Genomic DNA, 19,785 nt, shown 5'->3' on the forward strand with positions numbered 1-19,785 from the left:
GGGCCATTGAAAAATGCGCCGATCCGTGAGAATGCCACGGAAAAATGAGCAAAAAATTATGTGACTATGCCACAGACATTCGTGAGATTGGTTTGAACTAAGATTGTTATCGCAGAAATAAACCGGAACACTGAAGGGGTTTATTTCACAATAACAACTGGCTGCCTGTACATTATTCAGCTTATTACACAGCTACTTACTTCATGAATAGGTAAGGTACATTAAATATTGATTTGAAATATTTAATTAGCTAATTTTTAACTAATGCAGACCTTTTCTGCTTACAGTCAATGCATGCATGGTATAGCCAACTGCATAATTTATACTACTGAGAACTGTACAGTACATTTCTGATATCAAATCTGATAACTCTGAGGTTTTGTAACACAAAATTATCCATTTTATCTACAGCTGCTTTAAAACTTTCCGTTCAGCAGATGTCTCTTTGTTTCTTTGACTTCATCTCTCTATACAGCGGCGTCTGGAGTGCAGGCGAGAGTGAGGAGCCGGTTGGGGGCTGCGGATGAGGGTTGTTGTTCTCTGCAGTCGGCCTTGGCAGGACAATAGCGGGCTTCTGAAGCGCAGAGTGGTGGGATGAAGAAGATGAGGAGTCAATGAGTGAAGAGGTGGAAGTGATATGTCAGCTTTTGACCCAGCAATGAGCGTAGGAGGCCAATAACACAAGAGCTGCAACATGGGATAAATGTCCTGGTAAATATTATTTGGAGGTAGCTGCTTTGTATTGAGTATTATTTATACTGTCATCCTGTATTATTCAAACAGTTGGCTTTTTGTACAGGTAAGTGTAATGTTTTTAGTGTTAATATAATTTTTACTGTCGCAGTTTAATGTTCAGGGACAACTACATGGTTTGTAAAATGATTTTCCCCAGAAAGTGTAAACCAGAGGTCCCCATTCCCGCTCCTAGAGATCAGCAGAGTTCCTTCAGAGTTTAGCTCAAACCCAAACTAAATACACCTGTTTTATTTATTTTTTAAATAAAATCACAGATGTATTTTGATCATTCATTATAGATCACCACTATATTTCTCTAAACAACAAGTTTCTGACTTACCTCAGACAGACACGATCAATGCTGACAGTAACATCAAACGTTTATCTGCCACATAAGCATAATCTGACAAATATACTCCAATAATGTTCGATTTGTCTGCTTTGTAACCTTAAATGAAAGTGAAGAAAAGCCATAAGATGTAACCATATGTACCAAAAGCAACATATTTCAGGTTATGCAGAAATGTATGTGTAGAGGTATGGGATTCCAATGATAATTCTAATTAAAACGTTGCTTTGTTTCCGTACGGCAAAAATATATATTTTTATATTGTTTTTGGCAATTGTTTTTATATTTTTGAAATGTATTTAAAATATAAAAATGGCCAAAAAATATATGTTCTGAAATATGTGGCAATTTATTTTTCACCAATATATTTTTGCCATTTTTGTATATTTTGAAATATATTTTTAATATGATTATATTTTAAAGCATTTATATTCATTTTGCATTGGAAGAAAACCTTTGTATGTTACAAAAGATTAAAAGTAAATATATTTTCAACTGCACAAATATACTTATAATTTTACATTTTGTACATAATTATACATTTTGTACTAAGATTTTATACACAATTTTATATGTTGGCTAGTAAATTATTTTTTTTTTTATGGATTGTAAAATTATAAATTTATCTGTTGCCCCTGAAATAAATTTTGAAATATATGTTAATATTTAAAGTTAACATATATGAATATTAAAATATATTTTTAAATTCAAAAAATTATTTAATTAATGTCCAAAGAAATATTTTTTTTCCGTATGGGTTTGTAAAAGCATTTTGACCAGCCTGACATTCCAATGCTTATTCAACCAATAGCACAGTTTGTGAAGGATTAAATGTGTATCCAGTCAATAGAAGATAAGGGAAGTGTTTGAAAATATTTTTTTTGCTGTCCTGTGATTTTAAAGGCACAAAATGTACACAGTAAAAATACATCTGTAACTATTGCTATAATTATTTGCCATAATTTTAATAATTTTGCTATAATATTTATCATAATAAATTATGTCTAATATATTTTAATTGTTGTATAATACAGTGGTTCTCAAACTGGGGTCCGGGGCCCCCTGGGGCCAGGGGGGGCAGAGTTTTATGACATTTTATAAAATAGATTAATTTATCATGAATTCTGTGTAAATAAACCTTAAAAAACAAGGCTACTAACCAACAGCACTACTTTGTATGGTTTAATATGTTTTGTTTAATTAAAATGTTACCTTTTAGAACAAATTTGTCATAAATTTTCTTTGGGGGGGCAGCGAAGGAATGCACCGTACACAAGGGGGGCCGCACACTGAAAAAGTTTGAGAACCACTGGTATAATATATTTGTTATTTGCAAGCTAGCAATGAAAACGTTTTATTTTTCCTGTCAAAATGTCAAGCATTTGCAAAAACTAAAGAAACATTGATAATGAAACATCGCAGATGACTAAAAAGACCAAGAAAACAATTTAGAACTGATTCTACAACTAGCTATAGACAGTTTCATCGGACACATGTGTTGTCGCGGTCACGTGTCTGGACGAAACTTAACTTAAGGGCTTTGTTTGTTTAATGGTCTGGCTAGTGGCTAAATTGTGGAACAAATACCTTGTTGAACATAACAAATGTTTTGTTTCCTAAAGTTGAGGGCAGACGGCGATCATGGATTACTGGCATGTGAAGGGAGGTTTGGCAGCCGATCTGAGGTGCGTTTCCAAAAAGCATTGTTAGCCAACTACTGTCGTAAGATTCGTTGTTACTGACAAAGTTAAATGATTTCGTGTTTCCTGAAACCATAGTTCAAACCAACATTCGCAAGCTGCATCGCAAACTTGTGTGGTTTGAACGACAGCTCTTCACCTGTCAGTAGAAGCATAGTTCTTTGTTATTATAATATGTAGACTTACGTTGATCATACTTTTGAACAAAATAAGCAAAAAACATATTACAATGTATATCCATCATTCTAAATATATAAAACATTTATTTTATGTCTTTAAGTTTGTAAACAGAATTGAAGCGCTGCATTTGAAAACTGCGCATGTGCACAGACCTACAAGCTTGACCTGGGGAATCCCTGGGAGGAGTGACGTAAGAGGGAACTTGCGCATGAATTAAATATCTTGAAAATAAACTAAATTACGAATATCAACAAAATCAGTCTTCCGATGCAATATATGTTATTTTCAGCAATTATCTGGCATTAAATCGATTTACACAGATTAATTAGTACTCCACCTCCCACGTGACATCATCAACTATGTTGTTAAACCAACATGGTTCAAACGAGGAATGTGCGACAAAGTTACTATGCTTTCCGGTAACAGTCGTGACAAGGTAGTTCGTTTCTCCAACTATGCATCGTACTATGTTGGTTCAGCAGCGAGTTACGTCGTTGTTCGGGAAACGCACCCCTGTAGTTAACATTGTATACATTCATTTTACACAGTAACCTGGGTGGCCATACATGCCATTTTACCATGACACGTCCTGGCCAGGACTTTGGCTGCGTCCTCCAGAAGTCCATTTGTCGATCGCATACGTCATCAAGGTTCTCACATTTCAGTTAAATTATAAAAATAAGATTTAATTCTCTGAAGACATACAATCATTGTAGTTTCATTCTTACCTTGAAATATAATGGTTGCTTTTTGAAATAGAACCTGAAATATTAAACCTGGATGACGTATTTGGTCGACAAATGCGACTTCCGGAGGACACACCTGAAATCCTGGCCAGGACTCGTCCGGTGAAAATGGCACGCATGGCCACCCTAAAAGTAATAATAGCTCAGTATAGTTTTTGATATCCTTTAGCTATGAATTGAACTAAGCTGATCTACTTTTTATTTATTTAGCTTGTTATCAGAAATAATCTGCTCTAAAATAACTATTTTTACTGATTCTTTGTGGAAGTTTACCGGAAGTTACATTTGTTCCACATACGCCGTTTGTTTATGTTGTTACTGCTGAAACCGTCTATTTAACGTCTTTCCATTTTTGTCTTTCAGACACAATCATGGTTATAGAGCTTAACATTAGAGCCAAAAAAAAACTTTTGTAGATCTAATAGAGCATGAAAGATCTGTATCATGGACTTATCAATTCTCAGAACCTTCCCTACGATGCCTCTGGCTCTCTGGGCATGGAGCCAGCACATGGAAGCCATAAACATGAAAACACCTTGGGCCTCTCCCACTGCCCTGCTCCTTGAATCAGAGGACTTGTGCCTCCACGCCCCATTGACGTTACAAATCACTGCAACCTTAGTTGTGACTCCACCCTTAGGCCCCACAGGAGTTACTGTATTTGACAACAATCGGTGACTTACAGGGTAAACCCCCAGAAAGAGCTCCGGGGTTGAGAGTAGAGATGAGTAGCAGGTTGTCAAATTGGCATGCTTGACTACATAGCAATAAAAGGGCGCATTCAGGTCTACATACCCTAAAGAGTTTAATGTGCATCGCCCACATCATCTCGGGAAACCCGTCTAACTACTTTCACTTACTACGTGTGAAACTTGCACGAAATAGAAATAGAAATGAAATCAAAACAGTTTTTTTGCTTTTCTTTCATGTCAACGTGGATGGCATTTATATACTACTTTATGTACAAAAAGCTGGAAAATATCATTTTAGCAATTTTTTGATAAACATTATAAATGGATTCCAAAAAAGAATGAAGAAAAGTATAAAACAAAACAAATCAATAAATCATCTTGCACCCAGGGGTGTATGCAAATCAGAAGTTACCTAGAAAGGGGACTTCCCTGCGACTAATACTGTACCACATGCAACTGACAAGCAGTATCAAGCTGCTAATTGTGGTACAAGGATTTACATAAACTGAATGCTATTGGCTATTTGTTTTAAATAGGTTACACCTTAATTGGTCCTGCCCTTTTCGATTCATTAAGAAAAACACCAACAAAGAGAACACAACTGTTCGTGTTAAGCCATTTCATGGCATTTTAAAAAGATTGCATGCTGATTTCCTATCTACTGTACCATGTTATGATATAATAATGATGAAAAATTTAAAGTAATACAATATAGAATTTTTAGTCATAAAATGAGAAATAATGTTTGACAAGATAAACATTGCATATTTTGCCATTGTGTGTGCATTACTGTAAGGACGGACCCAACACCAGAAATGTGATCGTTTCCAACATAAATCTCTTTTCTTGGACTACAACAAATACATGGATTTTAGGCAACGGTTTACTTCCTGGTATTGGTGATGTAGAAAAGACGACATTATCATAATTCCTCCCGCTTCGGACTCACAGCCTGTAAGTTAACTCCTGTCAGCAATGCATTGTGAGCGAATCTTTTAAACACGGTAAGGAGCGTCACATTTCCGGCTGACTTTAGAGGTATTCAGGCCAATCACAACGTACAGATTAGCTTGCCAATCATTGTATTTTAGCAATGAAATAGGTGCACTTGAAAGTTCACATTAGTGTTGTAGTCAAGACCAACTAAACCGAGACCAAGTCATGACCAAGACCAAGAGAGGCTGAGACCAAGACAAGACCAGAACTATGAAAGGTCGAGACCAAGTCAAGACCAAGACCACTGCATTAAAACACTTGATAAAATTTGGAATATGCATAAGATTAGGCACCTCTCGTGTGTGTGCATGTGTGTGTGTATATGCTATGAGAGAAGATGATAAAAGAATAAAAAAATCAGTAAATGATAATGATTATTTAATAATTAATGATAAAAAATAATTTTGTGATATTCCATCAGTTGTGGTCTTGACCGGTCTTGAAATAAAATTGTAAGTCCTCTTCATCTGAGATGAGACCGAGTAAAAATACAGTCGATTCTGAGACGAGACCAAGATCTTTAAAAAGGCCGATCTCGAGTACTTCAACACTAGTTCACATTCCCCATAATAGGAAAACACACTCATGTTCCCAAAGGGCAAAAAGTCTTCAAACCCCAAGGGTTCATGATACATAGCATTGACTTTGGTAAAACTGAGAGGGACACTTGACCTATCGTGACCTCACCCCATCCCTCCCCTGCCCCGCCTTTCTAGTTGTGAATCAATGAGGTGTGTCAAAGGGTCTACATTTTTATGGGGTCACAAACATAGTAACTGGTGTAGTAAGGACAGACCACTGACAAAGCACTTGAGACATTTTAATGCTTTGGTCTGTCGCCCCAGACCACAAACATATCTCCTTTATTACCGTGATAACCACTTAGCAAACCGTGTAAAACGCTGTGTAAAACACACATGCTGACTATACAACAGACTAGCTCAAGGCCAATTACCTCCTAATTACTATCCCGTCACGGCCAAGCTGGTATTTAGCTGACCATTTTAAGAGTCAGCAAACCACCACAGGCAGGTTTAAGCCGTGTACAATTATTGTATGGTGTCGTTTTAACGGTATTCACATTTACAATTAACTGTAATAGTATGTTTTAAAACTGTATGTATTAAATGTAATTCAATATCAAAAAGCTCCATTTGTTATGTATGTTAGAACCTGATTTCGCTATAGCCTATTCAGAGGGCTCGAATAAATGAGATGAGACCCCTCTGTTATGATATATGAGCGTACTGGCCCAGTTCAAAGCTGGGTGTGTGCTGGGTATTAAATTACATTTTATACGCTTTAAAGTTCAACACCAACAGAGACTTGAATAAAGCAATGTATGCAAGGGATGAGCTTTAATTTAAAGAGATGTACATTTCCGTGGGAACTTACAGTGCAGCGTTATTAAAGCCAGGTTTTCATTCACTATGAGAGAGGTCTTCATGTCATACTCACTTATTTCAGTCGGCCTACCTCACTTCTTGTAAGCGTTGTTACTTTTTTGTTTGAAATTCAATTTCACTTGAGGCCCCTGAACTGCAGTTGTGACCAGGCCTCTATCGAGGCATGGATTCAATTTTCCTTCATAGTGTGTGTGGTTTTGTTCGTGGGAGTTGTGCTATAAAAAGAGGAACATCATTTCTATCATTCCTTTATTCTTATTTTCGGCATTTGCGAAACAATGTTTTCCCATGCAAATAATCAAAGCACAAAATGGAGCTGAAAAAACTGAGGTAAATCATTCCAACGATGACTAAGAGGACTAGGGAAATGTCAAGATCTGAATGGGAGATATGAGCTAAGTGAATTTTTTCTGTGATTCATTCCCTCAGCAGGCCCTTAACAATGCTCTACTTACACTGTTGGTCTCGGCACTGCGCAACAGATTCCTCAGCCTATAGAAGTGCAGAGGAAAAGGAGGGGCAGAAGGGGGAGGGAAAGAGGAGGCACTGCGCTGTTGGCTCCTGCGGTGGAGGTCAGACGAGTAGCTGTGGGACTCCAACTTTTAAAACAATCAATTTCCACTAAGAGTCAGTGGGAGCTGGGCTAGAGTGAATGGCACAGGACGTGGATACGCAACTTTTTTAACGTTGAACGGGACAGGGCTTTGGAGATAAATCTTTGGAGTGTGAAAACTGGAATACAACCAACATTTTGCTTGGGGCATTTTACAAGGTTGAGTGGAGACCATCTCTGAGGTAAGGAGCGCGGGGTGCTGATGTGTGGAATTGTGGTTTTGGTGGAATGCTCGTAAATGGTCTTGCTACCTGTCAACGAGGAAAGGAAAGCTTTAATCTGTAATAAACCTGTGTTCTGTGACAGGCAAACTGAAGGTGCTGATGACAAGAAGAAAATTGCATGCGTTTCGTTTTTGTTTTTTAATAGGCTGAAACCGAAAGGTAAAAATTATAGTGTGTTAATTCCAAACCAATTTATGGAAAAATTACAAAAATGTTTACTTTTCTTGCCATCGATCCAACAAGCTGCTTATGTTACACAACCAGAGGATTGTGTATCGTTGCATGATTCCACTCATGGAACATGTTACAGATTTTTATCATTTTCATCTGGGTAGAAGCAACGCTTAGAGTATTAGCGGGATTCAGAGGTACAGGTCAAGCCAAAATATGCAAACAGCAGGAAGAAATCAACACCAACTTCAAAGAGAGAGAGAGATACTGCGGAATTTATGATTAGTTGGCAGTGATGTAACAGATCTGTACTTTTCTTTTCCCTGGGAATATACAAATACGGCATGTCTGTTAAATTCCTAAGGGAATAAAAACCACACTGTACACAATAAGCCAGGCGATTTTCAGTCAACATCTGTAAAAGATAAAGTATGCACAGGGAAAAAGCAATAATAACAAAATAGCTATGATTATATACTGCATCGAGCATCTCTAAAATTCCCACGGAACTTTGTATGTGTGTCCAGCCTTAGCTTTCCGCAAATGGAAGTTCAGGCCCCTCCAGGGCTGGAGAGGACCCAAAGTGTATTTTACACTGAGTGAGCCTTTCAAATTCCCAGATGCTTCTTGTTCTGAGGCAGATGGACAGTGCAATTTACCTTCCATACAATGATGTCCGCTATTATTATTCATGAGCGGGGTCAGGTTTCCCATTGAGTCTGAATTAAAGGTTTCTCTCTGTAGATCTCTGCTCATGTAGTGTAACGTGCCGCTGTGGTAATGAGCGGTAATGAGGGCTTCTAATGAGGCAGGTGGGCCACTGCCAACAACTCCCCTGGGTGTTTAGGTTACCTAGTCCGACGACTCGATCCTATACCTTTTTACTGTTGAATATTACATGACCCTTTGAATATATGCCCTGATAATGGCCACACCAGCCATCTGGCCAGACAAAACAATCCTGCAAGATGAGGTGCGTCTAATTTTACTCTCTCTGCATTCCTTGTTCACACACAAAATACTTTCGCAGACCGATAGCTATACTCGCTGTTTGGAACACAAGCGCTCAACCTGGAAACCTGACACAGGCATGCACTACAAAGTTCGTCTTGACTCCCCTGGCACCCAGCTGAAAGGATCTGCAATACATAGTAAATTCTGATAGATATCAGAGTTCGGACCACCCTGGGACTTTCGTGTACACGGCCAAGGCAGTTTTATTAGTATTTGAGCTGGATTCGGATGGCTTTTATTTGGGGAAAGCTGTGTTTGTTTGTGTAGAGAAGGCCGACCTTTGACAGGGAGAATAATTTAATGCCCCCATGGCCAGGCTGGAGCTTGATTATTGTTCCAACAGTGATTCACGTAACATTGAGATGTGAAATGAAAGGTGAATGAAAGGAAAAACTAAATAATAGAATGAGTGTAAAGTTTGGTCCTGGAATCAATCAACGTCAGTTTAGACTAAGAAAACAAAAACATGTGCTTGCAATACATGACTGTTTAAATGGGCAAGTCTCTGGGCTGCTAACGGATTGTCACCTATCATTAGAAATGTAAATAGTATTTCCAGTTAATAGTAAGAGTTTATAGTAACAGATTATCGTAGAATTTTATTATCCAATTTCTCAGATAAAAGCCCTAGGTTACTGAACAAGGAGGAAAGGGTTAGGATTAAATTTGTTATTTTAAAGCCCTATTCACAGACATTACGGAAAATACACAGAAAATGCACCTGGGATTTTTCTTTGATCATTTTTTTTTTTCATTCACACTGCCAATGATTTGCCGGAATCTGTGTGTGCGTTCACACAGATATCGGAAAGATCCCGGAAAAAAACGTGATGTATTTAAGTCCTGCACTTGGTAGTTTCTTCTCCACTGTTTGCTTGATATAGGCATGGGCCGGTAACTGGTTTCTAGGTATACTGAGGTTTTAAAGACTCAAAACCACTAACATTTTCTGTGATACCATTTCCAAGGTATGAGCTGTGTTTACACAAAAACAATTCAATCGTCATGTAATTGATTTGATGTTTACATTAAATATATATGAGAAATTTTTTTTTTTTTCAAAGAATATTATAATGTAAGGGCTCTATTTTAACCTGGCACACATGTTGTGTGTTTCTTAAAAATAAAATGCATTGTGTCCAGTTGAAAAGTTCTATATGCAGACATTTGAAAATAACACATTTTAGTGTTGCAATGGCAATACCGCAGCACCGCAACATAAAACCATAGTAATTTTGCTTAAGGTTATCATACAAGCAAAATCTCATTCCGGCATATGCATAATCCATTATTTCTCTCTCCAGAAACCACTCACAAACATTTTTGTTTATGATAAGACTATAAAGGAGCGTGTGACGCGCCATTCTATGGTGGTGAATGATCTCAGGTTCAGAGTAGATATTTGAAAAGCTCCCTGATCTCTGCTTTAATCCAGTTTGCAGACATTTCTCATTCTGATTGTTAATGTGCATTTAAACCCGGGTTTTGAGAAGCTGAACGATATATCTTGGGATGACGCACAGGCATTTTTGTTTATTATAAGCTTATATGAATATGTGACGCGCTATTCTTTTATGCTGCAGAATGATCTCTGCTTCAGCGCGGATAGTGACGGATCTGCTTCAGTGCTGTCATTTCTCGCCGTGAATATTGATCTGCATGTAAATCCCTAATTTTAAAGAGCTGAACCAAAACTTCATTGTTGTGATGACACGCGCGTCCTCACTACGACACGCACATTACGGCATTGTTTATGGGTCTCATTCACACTGAAGGCTTTCCGGGTACCTTACGGCAATGTCACTAGGTCCGGGAGCATTCCCAGGACATTAACGGGACGTGTTTGCGTTTACACAGAAGCTTGTCTGCCAGTTTTACAGGTATTTACAAGTGCTGTGTAGGTGAGATTTAAGAAAAACAGATCAACTGCAAAAATAATATTCTAAACAAGTTTAACTGTTTAGTTAAAGGGATAGTTCACCCAAAAATTTAAAAATGATTCTGTAATAATTTTCTCATCCTCATGTTGTTGGGTAGAACCTGTATGAATACATTTTTTTCTGATGAACACAAAAGAAGATATTTTGATAAATGATGGTAAGCACACAGCTGATTGTAACCATTGACTTTCATGAACTTTCATGAACTATCGCTTTAAATATATGCAGTATACATAAGATGAATAAAAGTGAGGATATTAAGACCAATGCATAGTTCTAAAGCTAAATACAAAATACAATTTATTAAATTTATCTTAGACACATTTTTGATAGCTGGGTAAATTTATTTCTTTTTTCGCTGGAACTACAAAGCAAGCATATAGTTATAAAGTATATATGTTTCTTGCTGTTTATTTAAAAAAAAAGTGTTTACATTCCTAAAAGATGCATACATTTATTAATTAAACTTAAAGGGATAGTTCGGCCAAAAATGATATTAAACCCATGATTTACTCACCCCCAAGCTATCCGAGTTGCTTATGTCCATCGTTTTTCAGACAAACACATTTTCGGATATTTTATCAAATGTTTTAGATCTTTCAGTTTATTAAATGTAATGTTACGGGGTCCAGCCATAGTCCACGACCTTCAAGTCCAAAAAAAGTGTGTCCATCCTTTACAAATTAAATCCAAACGGCTCCAGGATGATAAACAAAGGTCTTCTGAGGGTAATCCGTGCGGTGTTGTTGTAGAAATATCCATATTTAAAACTTTATCAACGAAAATAAATACCTTCCGGTAGCGCCACCATCTTAGTCGCGTCCGCATTCAGGGTGAGAGCTTACGCAGCCTACGGAGGCTACTCTGCTGCTGCTCTGTGCCCCCCCCTCCGAATTTGTCATACGTCACTAAGAAAAGTGCGTACACTACGCTAATACTCTCTCCTGAATACAGAGGAGTCTAAGATGGCGGCGCTACCGGAAGGTAGTTATTTTCCTTAATAAAGTTTTAAATATGGATATTTCTACAACAACACCGCGCGGATTACCCTCAGAAGACCTTTGTTTATCATCCTGGAGCCGTTTGGATTTAATTTGTGAAGGATGGACGCACTTTTTTTGGACTTGAAGGACGTGGACCCCGTAACATTACATTTAATCAACTGAAAGATCTAAAACATTTTATAAAATATCCGAAAATGTGTTTGTCTGAAAAACGATGGACATATGCAACTCGGACAGCTTGGGGGTGAGTAATTCATGGGTTTAATATCATTTTTGGCCGAACTATCCCTTTAAAAAATGTATTTCCCAAAAATCATATATTTTTTTAAATATAAAGGTTGACATTTGCACTTTCTGCAGAAATGAATTTGAAATGCAGGGCTAGTTTTGTTTCTGTATCCCATTGTTAACATTAAAGACACCTGTTTTGAATACAATCTGTTTTAGTGAGGCTTATGAAAATATGGTTCTAAAGGTTGCCATTTTATTCTAAATGCCAAATCCAGAACTCTCAAAAAATCTGAATCCACCTTTTTGATAAGCTAACACAAAAGCATGTTGCATCCAATCCCACATAATGAGGGCAATTGACCCACTAATTCCTGTGTACACAACTGAGAAGCTCTCAGTAATCATTCATTTTCCGCGTCTGTAATCGCCACTGAAACCAAAACAGGAAGACAATTGCTTAGCAGATGTTATACGTCCAAACTAATTCTAGATCGACCGCAGTGGGTGATGCCTTCACCTGTTTCCACACCCACTGCATCGCTGTTTTCACTACATAACCAGATGACATGTTTTTGCAGTTCTTGTCTCTACATGATGTTGTCTCCAAAACATACACACAGAACAGAAAGAACACACACAATCACATGACTTTGAACGCGCCGCAACCACTTTCCCCTTTCGGGCCATAACTTAAAGTTACCACCTTGTCTTTTGCTACTGCAGGTGGGTGAGCGGACATGTCATTTCATGTTTGTGATTAACAGATGATTCAGACAGTTTGTGAGAATATGCAACTGTTACTGTATAGTCTAATGTATGGCTTAACCCTACAGTACAGTGCGTGCTTAGGGTGTTGACATATAACATTTAAATTTAGGGTTTAAAAAATGTGGACGTTAAAAGGGGTGTGTATGTCTGAGGTCCTATAACTGATCACCATTTTGAATCACCTTTTTGTTAAAAATAACTTTTATGCGATTTTTAGATTGCATGGAGTCTCAATGTCATATTAGCAGCATTTATAAAATATAAGTAAAGTGCTGTTTTAAATGAAGTACTTTAGATGAAGCATTGGTTGTCACACTGCAGGGCATGTCAACTTTTCGAAATATTGTATGCCACCTACCCACATGCAAATCTTTTCTGTGAATAAGAGCAGATGTTCAAAATGGAAAAATACACACCTGCTGCCGGACAGGATAAAATGTAATAATTGCTTCCTGTGCACAAGCTTTCCTAATGTTTATTATATATATATATATATAAATATAAATATATTATTGCTGAAATTTATAAGTTGATATTTCATACAATATAAGTAATGAATATATAACACACATGATTAAATATATTAAATGTTATGACACATTTATGACACATTTATCTAACATAGTTTGCCAAATTTAACATAATTTTGTATGTTTTGTGAGATTCCAAAAGACACAACGGTGGCCAACATGGGTCATTACGCCACATTAAAAACACCACAAAGACAAAACATTAGCAAATTAAGAAAACAGTTTAACAACACATGCTCTGCAAATACTTACTACTGTATACAACCAAATATATAAAAAACGCTGCAACTACTCAAAACCAAATGCAAAATTTGCTGCAGATACAACATAACCAAATACAAAAATGTGCTGCACAAGGGCACAACCAACAAGATCTCACGGAAAGTTGTGTTATAGTCACAAAAAAATTGTATTAATTTATTTGTGTCCATGGAACGAAATTCAGCGTTTTTTGGTGCCTTGAGCACGAATGTCTATTTAGTGTCACTCGCAAAAATGTCTATAAATAGTTTCTTGTGGCACGACTTTCTTTTTCGTGTCATTTTATGTATTGTTTTCTCTTTTTATCTCCTATTTTTAAATACTTGTCGTCTAGGGTTTGGGTTAGGATGTCTGAAAATGTAACAGAAATTGTTCTAACCCAATTTCAATTGACAATGGTAAGAAAATAGGAAAAAACTATAAGAAAACAATACATAAGATGAAATGAAAAGAAAGTCGTGCCACGGACACTAAAACTATTTATAGAAATTTGTGCGAGTGACATGAAAAAGTCATTCATGCTAAAGGTACAAAAAAAGCAGAATTTCGTGCCATGGACATTTTTCGTGACTATAACATGACTTGCCGTGAGATCAGTCCATGTACAACACACAACCAAATGTAAAAAATGTAAGTAGCACAGATGACAACAGAAATGTTCAAAGGGGACCCGAAAATTAAAGAACCTGGCTGGGTCAAGCCTCGGTATTCAATGAAATCTAAATTATTTGCAGACATGAACAAACTTTAATAAACTAACCAATATATAGTATTTATTTTGTTTACCCTTATATGCAAAAAATTGTTAACTTATTACTTTGTCATTTATGCACTTAAGGAAGACATGCGGGTACTTTAGGAAATTCTTTGCTTGTCTCATTAACTTTTCGTGTTCAAAGCATAATATCATTGCCTAAAAAAGCATTAAAACTCTTATAAACATAAACTAACAGTTTGTGCTCTACGTTTTCGGTACTGTAATACGTTTATGTAAAATGAATATATTTGTTAAGGCTGCACAGTAATGAACTTCATATTAAATCATGGTAAATTTTTTTGGCTGTATTTCCACACTTTGACTTTGGCAACACTGCTGGATTTCATCATTATGATAACGTGGATTTAACGTATGATATAGAGTGAAATTACATATGTGTGTTATCAATATTTATAATAGTTCTTGTCCTATTTACTTTCTTCAATCTGATTTCAGTTCACATTCTCGCCATCTGTGTCGCCAATCCCATTCATTGTCTCCAGAATGTGCGTATGCATGGGTCAAAGTTTGCTTACAGGTGCGCACATTCTGCCATCAAGTTTTTCTTTATAGATCACAACTTTTGCGTGGGAAGTGGCGTACGCACGTTTTTAGCCCCGTTTTGTGCATACGCACGCTTTATAAATGAGGCCCCAGGTGATCAGTGTTTCCTTTGGTATGCATGAACCACTTTAACTCATTGTATTTCTCTCCACTATATCGAAGATACACCTAAACAGTGCAGTTTGTTGTGTGATTTTGTGGAGAAATAAGTTCATTCATTGATTGACATAGAGTCAGTCCTAAACAACTGTCATTACACCTTGTTGTATAAAGTTAAACTACCATTTAATTTAAGTCTTTATGAACACCAAGTGAACTTAAGTGCACTGTATAAACTTCAAGTTTGGTGAACTTAACAATTTTAGTCTATGTGTCCACAAAAAAAAAAACAGAGCTTAAATATATAATTTTTGGGAAACCCATTACCTAATTGAACAAGTTCCTGAGTTTAGTCAACTTATTAGGGTTTTTAGTGTAAGGTGTAAGTATCAACAAATATTAAATGTTTATCATATACCTTGGAGTTTAAATCACGAGTTCTGGCCATACCTGTCCACACTGGGATTTGAAAAGAAGGGAAATTTCCAGAACCCTATCATACTCCCCCAATTTTTACTCCTATAAAAGGGAATAGATGCATCTACTTTGTATCATTTTTGGGTATGGCTCCCATTTGCAAGAGACTTCTAAATCCCTCGGGAAGCTTTTCTTCTTGTTTCATTGGTGGATGTCGTTTGAGTGATATGTTACAGATATACTGCTGCCTGCTTTACCGGTGATGAATGTAGCAAACATAAAATACGGCCAGTAGGATTTTTTATAGAAAGATAAAAAATATGGAAGGAATACAGGAAATTATTTAAACAGGATAATGGTGGGATAGCATGGTAAAATACAGGAAATCCTGGAAAAACGGAAGGGTTGACAGCTGTGGTTCTGGCACATTCAGATTGATTTAAGACACTACATTGTATGAGTAAGAGTATGAAGGTGTGTCTTTCAGGACAAGCCGTGTGAAATATGGATGGAGTTCAAATTGCAATCATATGTCAATATTATGTTTTGGTCAAAATGGTCAAATTGTTTTTACACAGTTTGTGCAGAGTCAAAATGATCGCATTATGTTTTGAAAAAAATCAAATGTTTTGCCCAAGTCTGTATCTTTCTCTCTCACATTCACAAACATACTTACACACATGTAAAAAATCTCCAGAAATGTTATGACATACAGTAAGCCTCAAACAGATACCAGAAGTATAAGTCATTTAACTGCTACATCATGATAAACAAATGTGAACTGTTGTCCTTTGATATACATGCTTTACATGTTGAGTTAATAAGCATGGACATCATTTTGCGGTGTATATAAAGTTTCTAATTATTTGTACTCATTATTATTACATGATGTAAACACGGCACTGAAACACTGCGACTTCCTAATTATAACCCTAAATTCAAAAGACAGCACTGTTATGATAAAGTCAGAGTATTTATTTATTTCTCAGGCATGCTTCCATCTTTCTGCAAAATGTTTATTGTTAATATAAAGTATATAAAGAGGGCCTTTGATTTTCCTTTAGAAAGCAACATTTTTATTACAGAATAATAAAGGAATGGAAAACATTTTTAAGGGTTTTGTCTTTAAAAACTAAATTTCTTCATAAACATTTGCAAGAAACTGGCTCTTTGATCGCCCCCTGGTGGCTTGCTGCAGTACAAGTCATAAACCTCGCCCCATTATGCAAACGAACGGGACTCGGCTCTAAATAATACAATTATTTACACGTACAATGATGAGCCTTCAGGTGCCGCTTGAGGTTGGTGGTATTCTTCCCACCTAGTTTGTGGCCACATTTACCGTCGTCTCCCAATATGCATTCTGTTTTTCTGTCTGATGGATTATACTGAAAGTATGTCCATAAATCATCTTTGCGTTTTCGTTTATTGGCATCACCGCTATGGTCCTTCGAACTAGCACAGCCGCAGGTGTGTTGTTGTTGTTGTTTGAAATCTGGTGCGCGTGCATAATCATTTTCGTTCCGTCTCGTCTCATCAACGAAAACTCGAAAGCGTCTCGTCATGATTCGTCACCTTAGAGACATTTTTAGCTAGTCATCGTCGCGTTAACGTCATAAAAAATAGGTGCGTCAACGAAATCATTTCGTTATCGTCACCGTTGACGAAAACAACACTGCTAAAGACAATTCCTTCTGCGCATGCCTTGGCTCCAAACTGACGTTTTTACGTAACATGTCAGCGCATTTTTTGCTTCAATTCATTACAATTGAAGGGAGCGACATCGCGACGTCCATCGTTTTAAACAGTCTATGTTTGTGTTTGAGTATTCTTGGTCACCTGCAGCAAAAAAAACCTTTGGAAATTTCTATTCCAACCAACCTTCAGATAATTCCTAATCATTTAATCAAGCACTGTGCTGTTAATACGCTAATGTACATCTCGGTGACACCAACTGGGAAAAGAATATGGAGTTACTTCTCGCAGAAAGAATTTCACGTTGGATTTACAGCATTGTGATCAATGGGATCTTCTCCAACCCCTTCACATTTTCTCTGTGTGTGGCCTCAGAAGAATTATCACGCACCTTTAAAGAGCGTGTCTGCCCAATTGTGTCTGCTTGAACCTCCAAGCCTGAGTCATGCTAATGGCACTTACATCTGCTTAGCTTGAATGGTTGTGTAGACAGAGAGCCCATTTCCTGCAGACATAAACACACACTGACAACAACACGTATTGCATTCTTACAACTAGTCATCACTATATATTTTTAGAAGATTTGGATCTTAAATGCCATTGTTATATAATGACAGTCTAGCAGTTTACTATCTGTATTGTAAAGTATGCCTACCCAACTAATGGTGTTAGTCATGCTAACATGCTAACTTTGACTAGCTTGGAACCCCTTATTCCAAGGAACATTTTTCTTGTGTTTTCAGTGCAGTGGTTAGATGTAATCATTTTTACAACAGTGTTATCTGTTGTCAGAAGTCATTTAGAGTGAAAACATGCAGGTACTTGATTTTGATAACATATATAACAGCAATGCAGACAGATAGCCGCTTGTCCCATTTTTACCTCATTTTTAAGGCAAACACAAGATCCTATAGACTAAAAAATCAAGCTACGACCAGCATAAACTGGTGAGCTGGTTTTAGCTGGTCTCCCAGCTTGGTTTTAGTTGTTTTTTCCGGTGTAGCAAGCTGGTGTGTGTTGGTCACTTTTAAGCTGGTCTATCTGTATTTTGGTCCCTTTTAAGCTGGTCTAGCTGGATTTAGCTGATGAGGCTGGAAGACCAGCTGACCCACCAGCTTTGCCAGGCTAGGAGGACCAGCTTAAACCAACCGCAGCCACCTTAAAACAACTAAAACCAGCTACCAGCTTATGCTGGTCTTAGCTGGATTTTTCAGTAGGGTAGAGCTTCAACGTGGTCTTTTTTGGAGTTGTCCTGTTTTTCTAGAGCATTACACTTAATAATTAAAAAAGCACATATTTTTTAATATTCTGATTTCTGAAGGGGGTCGCACACCGGACATGCTGTGCAGCGCCGCGCCGCTTTAAAAAAAACAAAACACATTGTTTGCTCAATGAGTGTACGCACACAGGCGCCGCCTGGCTGTGACTCAGGACACTGCCAAAATCCCTGCCACGCCACAAAGCGCCACTCACATAGTTTTACATTAAATAACATCATATTAATATAATAACAATTTAATGTGCACTTCCGGTGTATGATACCTCAGAGTTGTCCTAGACGTGACTCAGCGCGGCGTTGAGATGCGCGTCCGGTGTGCGACCCCCTTGAGGCTCAACTCGGGGTTGTTGTAAAAACAAAAACGCTCAATAAGGTCAAGCCTGTTCAGGTCAGTGTTGCTAACTTGACGACTTTATTTAGCGACTTATTTTTAAAAAAGTGACTAGCGACAAATCTAGATACTTTTTCTTGTGTTGTTGGAGACTTTTGGACATGAAAGAACGGCAAATTTGTGTGTAAAATGGTCATTGAATAAAGCAAATCACTGTACAAAAATGTATTTGAGTGAGCTGAGCAGCAGCACATTCGGAACAGACAAAGTGTACGGAGCTGATACGTTAAGCTATGTATCTACAAAACAACGTTTCCCATGATTTATCAGCGTATCCTCATATGTTTTAAAACTGGACTGTTTGGACATATAAACATAAAAATATTTCGTTTTATGAGAACAGAAGCAGATAAACTAACAAGAAAACATTTTTAGGCATTCATGTGTATTAAAATTAAATTTGTGACAGTTCAGAGAGAAAGAAAAACGTGAAAAAGCCAATGTAGTAAATACGACGTCCCTGTTATGCTAATGACGCAATCTAGTGACATTAAGCGACTTTCCAAGCAAGTTTTAGCTACTTTCCATTGAAAATAGTTGGCAACACTGGTTCAGGTGTAGGATTATCAAATATAAACAACTTTAGAGCAAATGTTTAGAAATACAGGGGCCCGTTTCAGAAAGGTGGTTAAGTGAAAACTCTGAGTATGTTAACCCTGAAATAAGGGAAACTCTGAGTTTTCCGTTTTAAAATGAGAGGTAGGTTAAACCTGAGACAGCAGGGTAAGTCAAGCCTATTTCAGAAGGAGAGGTAACTTATACTCAGAGTATGTTTCCGGAGTAACTTACTCTCTGAACCTAACCTGGTCGGGAGCAGGTTTTATCCTGTAAACTAAGAGTTTATGGAAGTCTCCTCCCCATTTTTAAAGGAGTAGCGGTGTTTTTTATCTTGTTAGTTGCTTTAGTTCATTCATTCATTGTGCACATTTTTATTACATACACTGTAAAATATATTTTTTAGATGTATTAAATGTAGAATCAATTTGCCAGTGCAAATAATTTTACCTTATTGCTTTATATATT

The 19,785-nt window shown here is 37.1% G+C and overlaps 1 protein-coding gene across 1 annotated transcript in view; it reads left to right on the plus strand.

Annotated features, from left to right (window-relative positions):
• The first annotated feature begins 7,327 nt into the window (after positions 1-7,327).
• The window catches only part of ngfa (nerve growth factor a (beta polypeptide)), a 41,851-nt gene continuing 29,393 nt past the window's right edge, over positions 7,328-19,785 (plus strand). The window contains exon 1 of the mRNA XM_065282458.2: positions 7,328-7,599. The gene's annotated coding sequence lies outside the window, so the exon portion shown is untranslated. The remainder of the gene's footprint in view (positions 7,600-19,785) is intronic.

The sequence above is a fragment of the Paramisgurnus dabryanus genome, chromosome 21, assembly GCF_030506205.2.
Source record: "Paramisgurnus dabryanus chromosome 21, PD_genome_1.1, whole genome shotgun sequence".
In the NCBI taxonomy this organism is placed as follows: domain Eukaryota; kingdom Metazoa; phylum Chordata; class Actinopteri; order Cypriniformes; family Cobitidae; genus Paramisgurnus; species Paramisgurnus dabryanus.